The 17,304-nt window shown below is 40.7% G+C and overlaps 1 protein-coding gene across 1 annotated transcript in view; it reads right to left on the bottom strand.

Moving 5' to 3' along the window:
• The window catches only part of LOC5577138 (carboxypeptidase N subunit 2), a 557,300-nt gene that overhangs the window by 486,011 nt on the left and 53,985 nt on the right, over nt 1–17,304 (bottom strand). The window contains exon 3 of the mRNA XM_001663176.2: nt 14,206–15,039. The gene's annotated coding sequence lies outside the window, so the exon portion shown is untranslated. The remainder of the gene's footprint in view (nt 1–14,205; nt 15,040–17,304) is intronic.

The raw sequence follows: 17,304 nt of genomic DNA, 5'->3' as shown, positions 1-17,304 counted from the left end.
GTTATGACTTTGTTGTTTTTTTTTTTGTCGAGTCACCTGCAGTATGGGTATCAAAGTCTCAAAAACTGTATCAAAAAACTGTTTTTGTTTGTTATGATTTCATCTCTCGAAATTATCTAAATTATCTAAAGAGTTTATTTTTGGTCTATAAGAAGTATCACATATGTTATACGAGTTACCTGAAAGATCAAGGGTCGCCCTAAACAGAGATCTGCAAGAATCTAAATGACCTGGAATTTTAAAAATGCATTAGACCATGAGTGTTCTGAAGTTTGTTTCAGGGATATATTTTGAATAAAAAAGTTTGCTGAAGGATTTACTCTACGATTTTTCAAAATATTCCTCCATCAAGAAAATCGTTGAAAATTCCACTAAAATCAAGTTCATGACTAAAATCAACTTTGTGCGCTGAATGCATCGTGATATCATTTTTTTTTTCATGTGGCATGAATTTATGGCAGAGCATCTGAAATCTCTGGAATATTCTTGAACACCACACTAATAATTTATGTTCCGTCGTTTTCGTTTTTCGCGTAATTTACGTTAAAAATATATTTGAAAATACATGTCTGATCTCCAGGGGCCTTTCTTAGTCGAGTGGTTAGAGTCCCCGGCTACAAAGCAAAGTCATGCTGAAGGTATCTTGTTTCAATTTCCGGTCGGTCCAGGATCTTTTCGTAAAGCAAATTTTCTTGATTTCCTTGGGCCTAGATTATCATTCTACTAACGACATACGAATGGAAAATGGCAACTTTGGCATGAGTGTTGCCTTTCCAGATGGACATCAAGGACGCAATGATCGATGAATGATGAAGATAAGAGAATTATCGATTGGTCTACAACATTTTGCTTATTATGCGACGCAAGTATGACCATTGAAGTTCCACTACCACGTAACAAATCTACTAACTAGTGTTTGGAAAGCATGCCCAATAAACACAAATTCCTCTAGAGATTGTATCCTTCGACAGATACGCGTATTTCTAACTCAACCGTAAGGCTGTCTGCAGTGTCGTGTACTAGACTCGACTTCAGACTAGACAAATTCATTCTGAAGCAAAACGATCTACATCTCTTAAATCTTATACGATTAATGAGAATGCTTATCTGGCATTATCTCTCAAAAATAAGGACTTCAGGAATCCAAATGTTTCATCTGGTTCCTCTGTTAACCACAGCTTACCCATAAATCTCTTTCTGTTCTAATATTTAGAAAACTATTCTCGGCTTCAGTCAAGATCAAGGATGGAAGAAAATCGTCTCTAGCGACAAATAACACAGTATTCGAATGATCTAAGAGGGCTGTCGTTCTTGCAAAAACATGATTGCGATACATCATTCTGCGCGCGTTGAAACGATATTTGGATCATCAGATGAACTGTTTGTCGTAGGACAAACCGTTTGTCGGATGTTGTAACATGTTGCGATTAACATGCATCAGAACGCATTTACGATGTTAATTTTCGCTCAAACCATTCTCGAATGACTTTTGGATCAATAAAAGTATGCTAGAAGTCATATTGCAGAGTGAAATCGTGGAAATCCTCCAAAACTTATGAAATCGGTTTGCGAACAATTGATCGTCAGCTCACAGGCCGAGCGATTATTTTTTCGCGGAGCGGAGTTTGTTGTGATGGCTTGACGACTAAGGGTTTATCGTTGTTGCTATGATCGCATGATAAAGAACAACCACGATGCATCATTTGTTTTATCATGATCACTAGATTTCCATCCTTGGTCAAGATACACATACCAAAACCTTGAAAATACAATTCTTTAGATAGACCTATTCCTACATGTTATATACCAGATCTTAAACAAACTGCAATTTAATCCCTAGTGCGGATGTTCCTCAAAGTGTTATCTGAAGTAAAAACCTAGTGTACATGTAGCAGGAAAAACGAATCAAAGAATATTATGTTTGCACATCCAGGATTTATTTCTTCTTAGTCCCATCCCCCCATTCTTCAAGACCCCTCCCAATAATGGCAACAGCTCAGGACGACAGAGAGAACGACGACGATATTTGTTTCAATGAAGTTCTGCGTGGTTTATCTTTTTCCGATACCCACACCCTGTCTCTTGGTTCCTTTTTCCTCAGTAACTTTTTTTTTCAACAACGTTCCGACGATATGAAAGTTGCACTTTTATACGCATTAAGGGACCAACCATCTATCAGAGCTTTGAAGGCAGTGGTGATATTACAGCATCAGGAGAAGAAGGCAAATCTCGAGCAAATCGGTGTATCTTATATGGTTTCAAAGCAATGATCCTGTCTTCTTGCCGGGATGCATCCGACCGAGTACGATTGGAGACACGGGACATGAGAAGGCTCGAGAAGCACTATGGGCCATCAGGTGGCCAAAAATAGAAAAAAATGACTTGCTCTAATAGGTTTGTTTCATTCATAATTCCAAAGTAAATATTTCCGTTAAGATATTTCTGTAATGTTAGCGTGAGATCATTTGTGGTTTTGTTACTGAAATATTTTGAGCGGCCAGATTATATGAAAACCGCCCATAGTGGAAAGGACACTGATTCCGGAAACAAAGTTAGCTTTCCTTGTCAAAGGCACCCACTGCAGCTCCATGTCCTCGGCACAACAAGCAGAGAGATGCCTTCCGGATCAAACTAGAAAACCGGGAGAAAATTTATGTTTAGCATCATCTAATGACATAAAACATTATCCGAGACTGGGTGCTTTCCGTTCTGTCGGGAAGTTTTAGTTCCATGGTCCCGAAGAGGGGGGGATGGCGAGTGGCTCCGAAAACCGATAACGATAACGAGAAGATATGGGTTTTCTGGGCAGACAAATTTAATATTACGTTCATTTGATTTTCAAGTCGTTTGGTCGAAATGGTTGCGCCATGTCGGCAAAGGTCAGGAAAACCCGAGAAGGATGTGACATTTCATGGTCCGATCAGCAACGGGATATGGTACCTTAATGGCTCCTGAGAGGTTTGATGAGATAAGAAATTCGATTTTTGGGATGATTCAATCTTCACTTTTTGCTATTTCTCTCTCACTGTTGATGGAACGACTTCCGAATGGGAAATTATGCGATAGTGAGCTTTTTGTTTGTACGCTGAAAATATTTTATCATTGAAACGAACAAAGATTTCTGTCGGATTGTCTTCGGAGTTGCACATTGATGAATACTTTTCATCTAAAGTTGTTTTACTGACTAAAAACTATAGGCGGATCATTACAGTTTCCAGCGTCTAAAGTTGCGTTAAAGACATGTCTCGGAAATTCCACAAAAATAAAAATACAACAAACTCTTAAACAAAATCGTGTTGCATATCATCAAGAAATTTCAAGGGAACCCATGACTGCCATCAGGAATAATTTCAAGAGGAATATATTGAGAAATATCTGAAGATATATTAAGAAAAAAGGAACGAATTACACAAAATTTAAATAAAATCCCTATTTTTTTTTTTTTTTGTTCGGTTGGTGTTACATCAATTAATTTGATAAAACCTCGTTAACGATGTTACGTCAATTTCGATTTTGTTACGCCAGCTTCGATTTTGGACCACGCTCTCCAGATCTTGTTGCACCTGATCAAACCACCTCGCTTGCTGTGCTCCTCGCCTTCTTGTGCCAACCGGATTCGACACAAAAACCATTTTTACAGGATTGTTATCCGGTTGTCTTGAAACATGCCCTGCCCAGCGCACGCTTCCGGCTTTCGCCACCTTCTGGATACTGGGCTCGCCGTAGAGCCCTGCAAGCTCGTGGTTCATTCTCCGCCGCCACACACCGTTCTCCTGCACACCGCCAAAGATGGTCCAAAGCACCCTTCGTTCGAACACTCCAAGTGCTTGCAGGTCATCTTCCAGCATGGTCCATGCTTCATGTCCGGTAATATTAGCGTTTTGTACATGGTACATATGGTGCGGGGGTGAATCTTTCTTGACCGTAGCTTCTTCTGGAGTCCATAGTACGCGCGACTTCCACTGATGATGCGTCTCCGTATTTCATGACTAACGTTGTTATCAACCGTTAACAAGGATCCGAGGTAGACGAACTCATCAACCACTTCAAAAGCATCCATGTCTATCGTAACACTGCTTCCTAGGCTTCCTAGTCGGGCTCGGTTCCGCCTATCAGCATATACTTTGTTTTTGACGCATTCATCACCAGGCCAACTTTTCTAGATCTTGTGAAAATCGTACTTCGGTTATTGAACCCGGCTCTCCGCATGACACCTTCAAGCGCGATGTTGAACAGCAGGCACAGGAGTCCCCTATTCTGCACACCGTCCACTGTAGCTCTTATTAGTCTTGTGAGCTTCCCGGGAAAGCTGTTCTCGTCCATAATTTTTCAAAGCTCCTCGTGGTCGATACTATCATAAGCCGCTGGTGATGCGTTGGGATTTGGTATTCACGGCATTTCTGGAGGATTTTCCGTACAGTGAAGATATGGTCCGTCGTCGGGCGTCCGTTGGTGGAACCAGCTTGATAACCTCCCACAAACTCATTTGCTACTGGTGATAAACGACGGAAGACCCAGACAACCAGAAGTCGCATGAGGGTTCACGTAATAACTCGTTAATTCATACAAATTACATCAAAACCCGCAAAACTCGGTGGATAAAATCGTCAGATCGATGAGTTTCCTCGCATAAAACGTTTTTTTCTGAGTTCATTTGTACATTTTGTTTCGTCCCGTACACTCGTACAAAATAAGTCGAATCAATCCGTAGCAGCTGTCAAATCAACATTTGTTATCATAAGTTAAGTCGCATAAGATCACAGGTTAGTTCGGTAGAAAATTTATACCCTCGCATTGTATGCTATAATTCATCACATAATATATGCACGTATATCGCCTCCACTTTAATACGTAGAAGGCCTTTTCGCGACATCTTATATGTGAAATTTTGCACATACAAAGCCTCCAGGTGATTTCGATATACGTGCATTTTGATTATATGGGGATAATCTGGGATAGCACTTTGTAGGCGGCATTCAGGATAGTGATCGCACGATAGTTTTCACATTCCAGTTTGCCGCCCTTCTTGTAGATAAGGCATATGACCCCTTTCTTCCACTCCTCCGGCAGCTGTTCCGTTTCCCAGATTCTGACTATCAGCCGGTGCAGACAGGCGGCCAACCTCTCCGGGCCCATTTTGATGAGTTCAGCTCCAATACCATCCTTTCCAGCGGCCTTGTTGTTCTTGAGCTGGTTGATGGCATCCTTAACTTCCCTCAATGTGAGAACAGGTTGGATTCCTTCATCCGCCGTGCTGACGTAGTCACTTCTTCCACTGTCGTGACCCTCTGCGCTTGTATTCTCCATATCATTCAAGTGTTCATCGTAGAGCTGCTTCCACCATTCAATCACCTCACGTTCATTCGTCAAGATGCTTCCGTTCTTATCCCTACACATTTCGGCTCGCGACACGAAGCCTTTTCGGAATGCGTTAAGCTTCTCGTAGAACTTTCGCGTTTCTTGTGAACGATGCAGCTGTTCCATTTCTTCACATTCCGCTTTATGAGGATCGAGGACCTGAAACGCGAGCGGTCGCAAGAGAACGAACACGGTGTGCAGTTTATCGTACGCAAACATGAACTGCTAAATCGGGAAGACAGCGAAGAAGGTGACAGTGTGCCGAGTATGCGGAGCAGCCAGAGTAGTTCGAAGCGCTCCGAAGATTGGGTACGGCAGATGAATGCAGCTGAAGTAGTCAGATACCTACGTCATCATCTGTGAATGCTGATTTGTCGGTATGTGCGTCTTCAGGAAATCTACAAGTAGTACACCCTTCTTCAACTCGTTGAACAGTTGAGAATTCTATCAGCTATTTACTCATCTGTCGGTGATGGCAGGGTAGGTGTGGGATTAGAAGCGAAGTCGATTTCACAGACCTTGAGAAGCATCACAATCGGCTCTGTAGGCGCTGTCGAAGGAGACAAGGACGTTCAGAGAAAGGGTCTGTCAGACTAGCCGTTCGCAGATCTGTTAAAGGTTGAAGAAATCGTTCCAAGTGCTAGTGCTAACGTCATGTCGGTATAAATCGCATAGGTACCCACTACACGCGATGGACTGTCGAAATATGTGAGCTCCGGAAGCAGCAACGACGATCGGAAGCAGAAAATCGAGCCGTCCAGGACCTTTCTGCTAAACACCAGTTCGATATCGACACGAGACGGAAACGTTCCAATGGTGGATCTGAACGTACTCAGCGATTACATGGCGAAGGTGGGCCTTCCTTAGCCGAGTGGTTAGAGTCCGCGGCTACAAAGCAAAGCCATGCTGTAGGTGTCTGGGTTCGATTCCCGGTCGGTCCAGAATCAATTCGTAATGGAAATTTCCTTTTCACACAATATAAGAATGCAAAAATGGCAACTTTGGCAAAGAAAGCTCTCAATTAATAACTGTGGAAGTGCTCATAAGAACACTAAGCTGAGAAGCCGGCTCTGTCCCAGCCAAGAAGAAGAAGAATATGGCGAAGGTGTTGTCGGCGGCTAGTGGCGTAACGAAGCTTGCAAGTATCCCACAAAAATCTGCGAAAGAAGTACAAAGCCGACCAAAGGACAGATCGTTTGTGAACGCGCAAGTGACTTCAAAGCCGCCGAAAGCAAATCGCCGAGAAGAGACGCAAAAAACTGGAAGCGAGAAGGGTGAAGGGTTCCGTATGCAACGTCGAAAGTCACCAAGCCTAAAACTGTTCGTCGTTCAAAGGGCTGGTTCTAGACAGCAGATGGAAGGCAATGCAGGCAAACAAACTGTGCGTTCGTTGTGTCACGTCACATGCTCGGTGGCTATGTAAAGAAGAAGTTTGCGGAATTAACGACTGCCCAAAGTGGGATCATCGTTCACTTCACTTCGAACCTCCAGCGACTTCCAAGACTACTAGTGCAGTGGTTTCGACCATCCACGCTCTTCCGCATCCTACCAGTGACCATTTGTCCCGAAAGGGACAGTTCAACACCTTCGCATTCCTTGACGATGGATCGTCAGTAACACTCGTCGAGCGATTGATCGCTGAAGTTCTTGGTGCTAGCGGAGAAGTTGAGACTGTGAGCTTCGAGTGGACCGGAGGAATTAATGGAATGGAGCGTTGCTTGGAATTCGTCTTCGCAGGACTGTCGAGGAAAACCACAAGCTGAAGGTCCAGGAAACCGGTTTGTTCATGGATCAGGTCTGAAACGCGTCGATATCGTCAGTTCGGCAGGCGACATTTCGGAGTCGATGAGATATTGAGTCTTTCCAAAATTGATGAGTGGCAGTAGGTTTCGACGAAGATGAAGCCACAGAGTGGGGAAAAGGTCCATCGTGTAACGTAAACAATCGCTGGTTCCAGGGTCTTGAGTTCCTCTACAGCAGCAGTGCAGATTGGTCGATGACTCCAGATAAAGATACGAATGAAAAAGATATGGAACTACGGGAGGCATATGGCTTCATTCATCTTGAGGTAATTGCCAGTTTGTCCACGGATGCGTGCAAGAAGGCGACAGAAGTTTCGTAGCACGACGTGTCCTTCCTCAAGAAATATTTTCTGACAACGGCACAAGCTTCATTGGAGCGTGTCGGGAGACGAGTTCAGAAGGATGGCTACGGAATTGGGGAGCACTTTTATGAATACCCATACCGCATATGGGAGAGAATGGTACGGGAAATAAAGGAAGCTCTAGGCTGCGTTCCAGAATTACGGAAGATGGACGACGAATCGTTCGCAACGGCTTTGGCTGAAGCAGAAAGCACGACCAACTCCAGACTGCTTAGGTTCATTTCACTGGAAACGGCCAACCACGAATCACTGACCTCGAACCACTTTTTGCTGTTAAGTTCGAATGGCGTACGAGAACCCGAGAAATTTCCAACGGACCAACGGATGGCGCCGTTGGGTGGTAGAGTATCTACCAACTATCTAGATCTTGTATTTCTTATCTCGTAGTTGACGAAAATGTGAGGAACCGGTGGATACGTGGATGAGTGGTCCAAACGATTCCGGGAAAGGATGGCGTGTCGCGTAGAGCGGAAGTGCATGTTTTGGGCAGAACGTTGAAGAGGCCTGTTGTGCTGGACGTGATAAGGTCTGGTGATGCTGGACCAGATGTTAAGGCAACACGGGGGGTCGGAAAAACTTCAAAGTTAATGACTCGATAAAAGAGATGCACTGGGCAGCAAGTTAATTTGCTTCAAACTTTAGAATTTTATCCGATGAGTTCTTTTCATGATATTTCTCAATTCAATACCCTGATAGCTCTACTTGTTTTTCCTTCTACGATCGATTTTATCCTAATAGACTACAATTAGCCTTGCAGCCAACTATAGTTACTCACGCACCACATGTTCCTATTTCTATGAAATTAAATGATGTTAAATGATTTAAAATTATGACATGAAAGCAAATTTTCATAAAGAATTTTAAACTGAATTCAACTCAAACACAAAGTCAGTTGTTCAAACCTTTGAGACATGTCGCTAGTAGGATTCATCCACGTCTCAAAAATCAAGGTGCAAAATAACGAACCCTTCCCCTTGATGCACAATTATTTTGGCACTTGTTTTGCACGGGAACTGTCGTCATCTGAGTCGCGTGAGTTTAATGACATCAGCCAGCTTGAGCAAGTGACATCCAACAATAAAGCCGACGAAGGCGACGACGACGACGAATTTCGCCCTACAGCCTATATATGCAATAAAGTGTGCCCGTCATCTTCAAGCCGTTGTGTAGCGCCTCAATGAACTGGCGTCAGTCAGTTGGCAGCATCATCCGATAAACTGACGCCAACCAAAAAAAACGAAATTGTTGGTGCTTTTGCAATCGTCTAGCTCAGTGGTGCTCAAACTAGAGCATGCGGGCCAAATTAGGATTTTGCATAAGTTCGATTTGTTTCAAATCAAATTTAAATATCCTCACTAATGGCGCCGCAGGTAACTTTTTATTCCATCTCTTCATCATTGGAAAATCATAAGAAAATGTACATATTTCAGCATGTCTCCCTCTGATTTTGATTTTTTTTTTCTGAACATTTAAATCGGATGATTGATGCAATGTTCAAAAATATCTCTATGGCTGAAGCAGTGCAAGTTGGTGCAAAATTTACCATTTAATTGTTATTGAATTTCGTTTCTGTAATTAATTCATTTTTTAAATATTTTGGATTGGAATGCTCGTTTTCTAATGGTAAAAAGGACGAACAGTTTATTTTTCTAACAGTTAAAAACATACATATAGCAGTTATTACATAAAAGTATTTGCAACCTGGATCCAAACTTTTTTGTTTATCGTAATGATCGACTGGATGGAGCATGTGATGGAGTTGCAATCATCATTCATAGGCGTATAAAACATCAACTTTGGGGCCTTTCATAGCTGAGTGGTAAGAGTCTGCGGCTACAAAGCAAAGCCATACTGAAGGTGTCTGGGTTCGATTCCCGGTCGGTCCAGGATTTTTTCATGAGTGAAATTTCCATGACTTCCCTGGGCATAGAGTATCATAGTACCTTCTACACGATATACGAATGCGAAAATGGAAACTTAGGCAAAGAAATCTCTCAGTCAATAACTGTAGAAGTGCTCTTAGAACACAAAGCTGAGTAGCCGGCTCTGTTCCAGTGGGGACGTTAATGCCAAGAATAAGAAAACATCAACTTTCTGGTCCGCGGAGCTGCAAATTAAGCACCACTACCTACATGACTACCTATTTTCCCGCCCCGTGTACCCCTTTAAGCGCACACTGTTCGCTCATATCCACATTCCAACGTATGGTGCTTGTCATATTAGCATGCTGTCAGTCACTCTAATACGGACGGAGCTGCCAGGGAATGTGGAACGTCATCGCAAGCCGCCCTAGGACGGTAGCTGCTGCAGAGTCGGAAAGTAAGTCTCCGAGAGTTAGTCGGTCGAGCTCACACAACGCCTCATGCCCATTGATCCATGTGAACATTTGTCCGCTTGGTCGTGGTGTATTTCTGGAGCAGCAGCACTGAAGCGTTAAGGATGGAGATCACATAGTAGCTCTGACAGCATCTTGGCTTCAAAAATCAATTAAGTTGTTAAAGTGAACATGCCGAAAAAGGAAACGAGTTGAGTTGTTGAGGGAAAATGATTGATATTTGAGTTGTTATGTGTGGAAGACGATTGACTTAATTTTGTTTGTTACGAACGATGTTTGGGCAATAAGCGATGGGCTGTGACTGAATAGAGAGCTTTTGATTCCCAATTCCAGGATAACCAAAATCGGATTTCGCTTTGTATTTCCTTTCCATCGATCAAAACATGACAGATTTTGAATTTCTGTTCTGTTGGGATGAAGCACAGGTGATGTTCATATATGCAGTTAGCTTGGAAATTGAATCAGTTTGTGAATTTTAATTTTCGGATTCTGTTCGTAACATTTTTATCATAAGCTAGAAGTTCCATCTTGCTTTGCACTGCCTTCAAAGCCAAACATCACATGCTAAGTAATCCGTTACCTTCATTGATAAGAACAGAATAGAATTCCAATTTCGGCAAAGTTTTGCTGATGAATGAATTATCAATCCATTATGTTGTGCATCTTATCAATAAAAAATTGATCGATTTGCAATGGAACCGCATTTTTTTTTTATTTCATGAAAAAATTAATAATAACACTTAAAGTTTAAATTACACAAAAACTTCGTGTTTTTTTATCAGAATAAATACGTTTTGATGATATAATAAGAATCTTGAAATTCGTTTTAATAGGCTTATTTCTTTAGCTATTCGCGATTCTTCATCAAAAAAAAAATAAGTAAGTGGAGATAAATGTGGCCACTCGAGAACGCATTTTTCTTGATGGAGAATCGTGAATAACAAATGAAAATGGCCTATTTTTAAATAATCCTTTTTGCATTGAACTTGATATAATTCCAAAATAACTACTCCTAGAGAAGTGATCATAATATTCATCATGGTTTAAAATGGTTTCAAGATACTTATTGTGTTATCAGGACGTATTTATTTTGGTAAAAAGTCAACATTTTGAAAATAGACCGAAAGTTTGTCTTAGAAAAACTGTTTTATTAAAAATTTCTCCATCATGAAATTTTGCCTCAAACATCTGTTTCCTTTGGTGAAAATTTAAAAAAATATTTCAAATGGGGTTTTCGTGTAATTTAAAAGTTAAGTTAAATTTTTGAATTTTTCTAACAGTTTCGGAGAAGGAATTTGTTAAATAAATTGCATGCGAAAAATTTTAGGTCATTTTCAAAAGTTATTCTTGAGTCAAAATGATCGATTTTTCTATGGAAAACACCTATTCTACCGTACTGAAAACATGTGCATAATTCACTGCAAATCGCTGATTCTGTGTCTGACCGATTTGACTTGGAATTCGTCGAGACTTCTTTGGATTTTTTGAGGAAAACTGTCAGTGTTTATTTCTGAAACTAATCAAACCAAAAAAAAAATCCTGAAAAATCCATCATGATAAATAAACTTCAAAAATTCTGTAGGAAATCCTCCAAGGATATATCCAGGAAATTTTCAAAGGATAAACCTTGCAGAAATTTATAGAATATCGTGAGAAGTAGTATTCCGATGACCTGTTTTTTTTTTATTCCGCAGATTTTTTAGGTAGTTTTCTTAGAGATATTCAACGATAAACCTAAAAGATGCAATAAATGAAATCGTGATAAAATCTTTAAACTATTTTCCAGTGTACCAAGATTCTGAAGGAATCATTGCTGGATGTTTTAGCTACACTCTTTTCTAATACCGGGAACCCCAGCAACACACATGTTATAATTGTGTATTATCAACTGATATATGACGAAAATTAGTTATATATTAGTTGATAATACACAATTATAGCATGTGTGTTGCTCGGGAAGGAATCAAAACATAACACTTTAGGTACTTCAAGTTGAATTCTTCTAAATCTTAGAAAATCACAAATTTCGGAAATCTCTATATAAATTTAACTATGAAATTTTCAAAACAAATCCATTAAATAATCGAGAATTTTTAAACAAAATTCTTAAAAAAAATCACTGGTGGAAACCTAGATGAATTCATGCATGTAGTACAAAATGTAGATACATTTAGTTATTCTTAGAAAAATCAAAGAAGAAATATTTGGAGAAATAACCAGGCAAAATTACTGAAAATATCTGGAGAAAAAAAAAACGGTGTTTTGAAAATACCTGAAGGTCGTAGACACAAAAGTCAATTTGGACAAATTGAGATGTGGAATTGTGAAAAATAATAGAATCGTTCAGGTGAGCTTCGATCCAACGACTCCCAATACGCTAGACTGGGCGCGTTAACCAACTACGCCACAGAACGGGTAATGGTTCTAGAAGGTAGCCAGAGAGATTAAATTTTAATTTTTATAGAATTCAAAGAAATTTTTGGATAAAATCATGTAGTAACTTTTGGAACAAATTGAGAGGCAAAAACTATTTTGAGATATTGCTCTATGGACAAATTTTTGCTACTCCCAGGAACGTTTTCTGGAAAAAAAAAATATCGGAATAGTTATCGAATGTGTAAAAGAAAAGAGAAAAATCCCAGAATGATTTCCTGCGAATATGTGGAGTCATTTCTTCTCGGATTTCTTGACAAACTTCTCGATAAATTCCTTGATTAATTTGATTCGAGATAACTTAACAGGTGCTTGGCACACACTTTTTGAGTTTCGAAATAAATGTTTGGCCGATTTCTCGCAAGATACATTGTGAACTGTTATTAAATGATTTTTGATAGGATCTGTAGCAGAAATCTGATTTTGTTTGGACTTCAAGAATTATTATAAAAGTTACGTGCATGTGAATGCGTGAGATCAACAGCAAACCATTTGATTTTGATTTTTTTTGACGGCCAGAAAGGGGGGGTGGGTCACGGTCCCTCCCTGCTCCCTCTGGCGACGCCCATGGTTCAAGTTGGTTGAATAATTTAAATTAAAAAAAAATGAAATTAAACTTAGCCACGACACAGAATACCCATAAAACGTAATCATATTACTTTTCAATTATGATTTAACTTTTACGGCTTAAGAGTGGAAGTTATAAACTTAAGAAAAACTGAAGCTTACATACCTTACGTACACTTTCAATTGAAATAAAAGAATAAATTGGAGTGAAATTTTAGAAATATATACACATCTTCTCGGCAAGTGAAATTGTTCGCATTATGAAGCACCTCACGAGTGTTAACCAACGCAAAAGAGAAATGACAAACTCGCGAACAGGCTTGGTGTGAGTCGCACCTGCCTCATCGGGAGAATATGCCAGAAAGAAATAGCAAAAAGTTCGCGAACAGTTACTCGCGAGTTACCGAACCACTTGTGATTCACTACGGTTTTGATAGACAAATTAATTGTATATCCATCAAATCGACAGTAAACTACCAGCTTGTAGTCTAAATCTCTTAAAAACCAGAAATGTTGTACCTTAAAAACCAGATTTTTTTTACCCAAAAGCCCGATTGACGCTGAACAGCTACGAACACGTTCACTTTAGCTTTGTCAACTCGCGAAAACGACAGTCTGCGAGTAAATCAGCACTTTGACGCTCGTGAGCATATTATTTCGTTTTTGTCCGATTCAGCAGACATTCTCGCCACTTTCCATCACTGCTCCGTGGTAACCCGACCAGTGGATTACAGCAGAGTTCAAACAGATTTTGTTGATTAGTAATAGCGTTTTTTATAACAAAATGTGATATAATTTTGGCTGGTTAGTAGCTAAAAAAACAAAATTATAATACAATTTCCTATGCTAAACAAATATAAATAAACAAAGTTATAATATAAACAAAAATGTAACTCATTATGTTCAAAATTTAACAAAAATACATCGTATTTTGTCCTTTTCCATAACTGAATTTTACCACAATTTGTTCTTTTCTTCACATGATCATAAGCGCACATAAGCATAAGCAATTGCTCGAATTGGTGGTCGAAAAATTTGGAATTTAGCGTGACATAATTCCTTACGATAAATTTGATTTTTGCCAAGCAGCCTACAAATTCAATGAATCTCCCATATAATCTTAATTTTATATATTTTAACCATATCGAACATTCAGTCATTACATTGTATAACGATGCATTGAAATTTTGGCAAGGTATATTGCGTTAATACGATCTGCTATAAAATTTTGTAGTCCCGATTTGAGTATAAACTTTTTCATTCATTATTGACATTATCTATTTGTCACTGAGAATACCATTTCAAAATACTTGTTTAATACATTAGCTATCATTTACTATCCACCTACCTTGTATATGTGAAAGTATCCTTCTCCAACTCCACCTAATAGATGACTATAGTTTATTCTTCTCGAAACTTCACTCCTACCTCACAGAAATCCTTATCGTCTCTTCCGTTCTCTTAAATGGGCCTGGAATTTATTCACTATTTCCCTGCTTTCGTTGATCCACTTGTGCCAACTCGTTCGGCTCTAGTTTCGCACAGCTCCAACTCCAGGCGCGAAAGGTAATTTATCAGTGAATATGATTTTTAATTTATTTCCCGTTTCTTCAGCTGGTTCCCGATGATTGTAAGTATTTTTCCCTTGTTCTGTTTTCCTGGTTCCTGCCTGCCAGCCGCAGATACTCTATTCAACGCAGACTAAAGGCGCAAATAGGCACCATCAACTCGCAGACCAACCATCGGTTTTACTTTTCTTCCTGAACCGGAGTATTCTGCCATGGATATGTAAGTATGTAGTATTCCTAACAGTGCACAGTGAAAAGCAATTTATTTTCCTTTATCGTCCGGGCGCTCACTTTTCGCCTTTCTGCTCCTTCACCTTAAAACTACGCGCCAAGCGAAGAATCCGCACCCACGAAGCGCAAAAAAAAACGGTTTTATCTAAGATCTCTCACTTAATAATCACTTATCATTACACGGTGTTAGGTAATTTAAATTTTCTTCCGCCATTTCCGCCCTTCTTGGACGGTGAATCTTTTCTTGGCCCAGATCCAACCGAATAATGGTTACGTAAAGCTCGCTGGGTGAGCTTTAATATCCTTGAAAGGTGCGATTCGCTATTGTGCCTTTTTTGCTGGAAGTCGTCGTGTCCTACAACAGGTCGAGCAGTGGGGCTTCGCTGTAAGAAACCAGACAAGAACACCGAGATTCAGTCGTCGTCGTTGGGAACTGGGCTAGCTAGAAGGATTAATGTGCTTCTCAACGGGTGCGAAGACGACCAGTGAACACTGGTTCAGAACAAGAAATATGTGCTTCTTTTTAGTTTTCGAGGTCCTAACGTGTTCTAAATTCAGGTGGTGGTGATGTCCTCAGAAAAGTTGTAGACTACTTAATAAGCTTTATTTTGATAAGAGCATATAAGCAAACAGAAGCAAACTACCCACTAGGCAGTGCAATGTGAAAATCATGTGTTCCACTGCCGCTCACAGCCTTGCATGACGGTTGCGTATCTGGCTGCGTACCACCGGTGGCGTAGGAACTGTCAGTTGAGTTTGTTGTGTAAGAATGTGAGAGGTATGTTAACACAAATAAAAATACAAACACAGACATAAACAACGCCAAGCACAAAATGATCAAAATAGGGAGAAAAAAGTGACGCCTTTTTGGCGAGGGAAGTTAAAGAATTTTGAGGCAGTAAAAGTCGAGTGAATTAGGCAATATAGAGCTTAGTTTTTGTTCTGGAAAGTGAATGGAGATTGAGGGAAACTAATTCGAGTTCCCGAAGGTCGAAGTGAAGAAAGTGAGAAGTAAATGTTTGGGAAATCTTTATTTATAACATCGCGAAAATCTTCTTTAGGAATGGGTAGCTTTTCTCTTGTGGGTAGCCGTTATACCGGTAAAAGGAAGAAAATAATCAGAAAATTTTAAATTGTTAGTAAAAGATAAGAAATCGACGTAAAAAGAAATAATTAATTTACGTTTTTTGTTTCGTCCTGTTTTCACTTGTATAAATAAATGTAGTTTCAAACTGTTGCGTTAACAAACTAGCACTGCTTTGAGAATTCGTAAAACTCTCGAAATTGGAAATCCTGAAAAATCAGGTTTAAACTGCGCAGCTTGTGATCGTCCCGATGAGGATGAGTCGCAAATGGTATTTTGTGACCACTGCCAGCAATGTTACCATTTCGGCTGTGTTGGCGTCACATGGGAAATAAAGGATGTTTCGTGGTCCTGTCAAAAGTGCAATGAATGTGCAAGTGGTGATTCCAGTTCATCGGAAATGCAAGAGCAGTTGAAAAAACTCGAAGCGGCGAAGAAGAAGCAGAAGCGGAAGATGGACAAGGAGAAGATCTTGCACCGGAAGCGACTTGAGATGCAGAAGGAGCTTAACGAAATGCGTGAACAGCTCGAAAAGGAGAAACGGGAGATGGAACTGGAGTTCGAAAGGGCGCGAATGTAGAAGAAGATCGCCGAAGAGCAGTCCCAGCAGGAGAAGCTTGCTGAAATGAGGACACAGATGGAGTAAACGCTGAAGCAACTGAAGCTGAAGCGGAGTGAAGAGCCAAAGACGGCTGAAAAGGAGTTAGAAGGAGCAGTTGGAAAGAACGAAGCGGAGGGTTCGAGGAAGCGGTCACTGAAGACGATGAAGCGGGAGAAAGCGAAGCCATGAAAAATGCTCGAGAAAGAAAAGTCGGGAAAATGCAGCCTGGGAGAGCAGATCCACCAAAAATGAGTCCAAGTGATCCTGGAGCAGCCTACCGCAAACATTCGACGCCGAAAGTCACCCAGAAGCTCGCGAAGAAGTCGTTTGAAGTTGGAGGTCCATCAAGTCTACCGGAAAGTTTCCTGATCGGTCGCGATGCGGATGAAACGCCTATCGGACATCCGGAGATTCTCAAGAAGGACAAGAAGATGCACGGTAAGACGAAGCAGAAGCTGGTATAAGTTAGTAAATCGCAAATTTGAGAGAGTTTAAAGGAAGAAGAAGAAGAGTCATTCGGAGAAATTCAGCTGCGCAGAAGAAGGTTTCGACGAGGAAGAGAGCTTCGGAGAGGAGGAAGTTTTTGTCGAAGGCGTAGAGGAGGAAGAGGAGAGTTCCGAAGAAGAAGTATATCGACGTGTTCATCAACGAGGGCCGACGAAGATGCAACTGTTCGCCCGTCAGCTCCTGCCCAGGAAGTTGCCTTCGTTTTCCGGCAACCTGGAGGAATGGCCAATGTTCATAAGCAGCTACGCGACGTCGACAAAGGTGTGTGGATTTTCCGACGTGGAGAATCTGACGCGACTACAAGAGTGCCTGAAGAGAGAGGCGCTGGCAACGATACGGAGTTGGCTATTCCTGCCGAAATCAGTCCCGAAGATCATCGAGACGCTGCGCATGCTGTACGGCCAACCAGAGCGTTTGCTGAACATACTGCTATCAAAAGTCCGCAACGCAGCGCCA

Source organism: Aedes aegypti, chromosome 3, assembly GCF_002204515.2.
Source record: "Aedes aegypti strain LVP_AGWG chromosome 3, AaegL5.0 Primary Assembly, whole genome shotgun sequence".
NCBI lineage: Eukaryota > Metazoa > Arthropoda > Insecta > Diptera > Culicidae > Aedes > Aedes aegypti.
The sequence above is the reverse complement of the archived record's forward strand: the minus strand, read 5'-3'. Positions and strand labels throughout refer to the sequence as shown.